A 4,060-nucleotide genomic window follows, 5' to 3' on the forward strand; every position below is an offset into this window, starting at 1 on the left:
CAGTTGGCATAATGGCTATGTTGCTGGACTCTCATGCAGTCAACTGCAGTTCGAGTCTTGGACCCAGTGGCTTAAACTCACACTGGGCATGTGTGCATGTGACCAGGATCTCTAGAGGAGAATGTAGGAGAAGGAATTGCAGTGTGGCCATGCCCTCTGGGGGGGAGGGTGATTTATCATTTTCTGTCTTTCTGGCGAGTGCACACTCCCTTTAGCAATAAATAAATAAATAATTAAAACCTTTCCAAAAAAGTCAGAAGTGTTGATTTTATATTAATTCTTTGAAGCCACTAATTTAATTTTATATATATGGCTGTTTGAATATACAAAGTATCACATATAAACAGTAATATAGTAAGACAATAAATTGGCAGAAAAAAGTATTCAACCAGTAATAATTAAGATTACCAATTCAAAGATCTTCTATACACAAAAAAATGAGAAAATATTCTTATAAACACACAAGTGAACTTAATACTACTTCATTGTTATTATATTTCTTTTTCAGAATCAGTGGACCTACATTATCTCCTGTCAGTTCATTGTGTTTATTATGTGAACCAACACAGACAGGAAATTTCTTAGAGTGCTAACACCTACAATAAGCTGCTTTGGTGAGACACTAATCTTCAATGTTTATTTTATTCAACCCTTTGGGGTTTTCCTTTTGTATTTTAAGATTAATCAAGCTGTCCTTGTGCTTTGTTTGTTTGTTTGTTTGTTTGTTTTCAGGAGTCTTTGAAAAACTGTAAAATAGCCAAATAGTGCAAGTACACCCAGGAAAGGCAATAACCAAAGCCATTCTAAAACTGTGAGCCGGGTGACCCCAGTAATGCTCTTGGGGACTGGGAGCCACTTCAGATAGGTGGGGAGCTGCACCTTCACGATGTGGGCCATGCTTCCAGCACCATCCTGGTTGCAGCATCTGCTGGCTTCCCAACCACTGCACTCATGCAGAGTTGCAGCACCTGGGTGGGGAGTGGAAACAGCTGGCAAGCCCCATGGCCCTGCATGGGTAGGGCTGTGGCCCTGAGAGTGGTGACTTGCCAGACTCATCTTTAACAATTCTGTTTAATTCTTTTCTATGGTTTTTTATTTCTACTTTCATATTGTAAGAGGACTTCCTCATCTCCTAGAGCTCATTGTCTCTTTTCTCTTGCACCTCATTTTGTTTGGTCAGTGTAAATATTCTGAATTGTTTGTCTAACGTGTTTTCACAAGTTACATTGTATTGTCTGTGAGTGATGAAGAATTGATGTTTTCTCTTGAGGGAGAAACATTTTGTTGGTTGCTTTTATTTCTTGTGCCTCTGCAATGATTTCTAGTCATTTGATAATCTATATGTTCCTTCCTAAATTATTCAAGGTATCTCCGAGTGTTCATAGGAATGCAGGAGTAGGCAATTGGCAATTTCTTTTCTGCTCTACCTCCCTGTTGCTCACCAGCACATTACACTGTTGTCACTGATCCTGGGTGACCCAAAGTTCTTCCTGTTTCTAGAGAATAGGTATACCTAAATTTAGTAGCTTAGTTTAGCTCAGTCCAGGAACAAAGAAGAGATTACATGGTGTGCATTGTGTGCCATGTGCTTTAGAAAAAACTAAAGTCCTGAGAGTTCACAGATGAGTGGAGGAGAGGATGAGCCATGGGTGCAGCTTTTAAGCCATCCAGCCACAGGCAGCCTGCTGGACGGCAAGGCCTTTCACTGGAATAGGTTTTTGGATGGGGTGGAGAGGAGCACAAGATCATCTCAAAGTCCCAAGCAACACACCTGAGAGACCAAAGGTGAGTCGAGAGATGAAATTTAAATCTACTACAGGTCTTCAGATTTCTAGTATAAATTAAATAACACTTCTGCAAATTCTTTTTTTTTCTTTAAATATTTTAACATTTTCTTATTTTTTTAAAGAATTACTTATTTTTCTATTTTATTTACTCATTTTTTAAAAAAAAATTTGATCAGAGAAATACATACACAGAGGAGAGAGAGAGAGAGTGAGAAAGCAAGCCACCAAGGCCCAGGACTTGAACCGTGGTCAGCCATGTGGGAATGTCCAGCACCTTAACCACCATGCCACCTGCTGGACCCACCTCTGCATATTTTTTTAACTTCATTTTTTAATAATCTAATCCCCATCTAGTTTTGCTGGGAAAAAATACATACTCTCAGGGAAAATATGTAGCTCAAAGTCCATGAGATTATTTTTTAAAGTTTTAGGTTGCCAAATGAATTTTTTTTCAATTTACCAAGAATCTCTTATTTGTCATTCAATTACCCAACCTCCCTTTGACTGGCTCAGCTATTTACCCAAATACATGAGAAGAACAGCATGCTGCCTGCCACCTCAAATAGTATCAACATTATTGCCTAGAAGTTACTGGCAGGTCCTGCCAGGAAACACTGAGACCCTTCTAGGAGTCCAATTCCTGCCTTGACACTTTCATTAATACTACACTCTTAAAGAAAACTATTTCCACAGCAAAATAATTTTACTCACCTGTTTGTTTCATTCTGGCTAGTAGCAAGTCTGAAACGTCCACATTTGGCAAAGGGATTTGTTAGAGAGAAACCCAGACTCTAGATCAAATGGTCACACTTTGAAGTATTTTTATTCAACCAAAGATACAAAACTAGGAAATTGCCAGATTCTCTCAATAGGTAGAAAAAGACTTTTCAGCAATCCTGGGTAGCTGCTTCAAGTTTCTTTTAAAGACTAAAAAGTACTGGATAGTTTAAGCTGTAATTAAAAATGGAAGTGTTTCATCACCTGTTTCTCACCTGCCTCTCCAAATGCACATTAAGCACACCAAAAGGTTGGTAACAGAACTAGCTAAGACAATTACTACACCTAAAGAATGTCAAATGCCATAAAAATTGGGGCACAAGTACATAATGAATTCTTATTAAAGATTGTGCAAGATCCATGAAATGTAAATGGACTTTAGGTGAGATTTTGCTCACACTGCTTTGAACTTGTAAGGACAAGTCAGTGACTCTCAGTTGGAGAAGAATTCATACTCTTTCCACAGCAGTTGACCACACAATTTAGACCTGATTACAAGAGGGTTTAGCAGCATCACAGATTGATCTTCCAGCATCCACTGCCCTTTATATCAAAGGCCATTTTGTTCCACTCCATGGATTGGCAAGTTCAAGAGACATTTCACAATTCTAATGCATAATTCAGATTACTCAGTTAACCAAACTATATGCCCTAAGAAGTTATTCCCAGTCAAAGCAGAAAAAAGGTCTTAATGTGGGACACAGAAAAACACTATCTAAGTAAAAAAATACTGAAAGAAACAAAATTATTCTTTTCCCCACCTTGTTTATCCACATGTGGACCCAAGATTGGTTGAATTTAATTTGTGGTTACTTCAGAATACAACTACAAGTTTAAATTGTAAATCACCACAGTGCTACACAGATGATCTCAACAGATCAGTTCTGAGAGCAGCATGTTTCAGAAAGTCTAGTACAGCCACATCCCTCTACAGAGAGAATTCCTTAAGGGTGGAACACAAGACAGGTTAATTAAAGTCACTTAAATCTTCATCTTTTACAGCAGATCAGAACCCAGATGGCTGGCTTTCTGCAGGATTTCTGACAGGAATCCAGTAGAGCTGGTTTCAACTGGTTCACACATTGACAATTGTTGTAATCTTATTCAGAAGTTGTGATCCACATGAAGGCCACAATGAGTGCAGCAAATTTGAAGTAGTCAGCTCTTACAAAGGCCCAATATCTGAACATAAAAAGATTTTGAAATGACCAGGTGCTGGATTTTATTTATTTATTTATTTATTTATTTATTTATTTATTTATTTATTGTACTTGCAGAATAATTAAGAAAGAACACTGCTGAATCTAGTTCATATATGTATGACAATGAAAATTCCTCTAAGTGCAATACCCAAAGAGAGCAGTTGTGACACTTTAAACATCCATAATACAGTAGGGTCGGTCGCTGGCATTGAGTGGTTTGCATTAGCTACTGTAGCTCCAGATGACAAATGGCTGTTTGGGGTGGTGCGCTGTGGCCTAGTTACCTTAGAATGT

At 38.2% G+C, this 4,060-nt stretch overlaps 1 pseudogene; it reads right to left on the reverse strand.

The window, feature by feature from the left end:
* Window positions 1-451: 451 nt before the first annotated feature.
* LOC102486759 (CDGSH iron-sulfur domain-containing protein 2 pseudogene) lies at window positions 452-1,056 on the reverse strand (annotated as a pseudogene).
* Between the last annotated feature and the right edge of the window lie 3,004 nt (window positions 1,057-4,060).

The sequence above is a fragment of the Tupaia chinensis genome, unplaced genomic scaffold, assembly GCF_000334495.1.
Source record: "Tupaia chinensis unplaced genomic scaffold, TupChi_1.0 Scaffold148257_1, whole genome shotgun sequence".
NCBI classification, from domain to species: domain Eukaryota; kingdom Metazoa; phylum Chordata; class Mammalia; order Scandentia; family Tupaiidae; genus Tupaia; species Tupaia belangeri.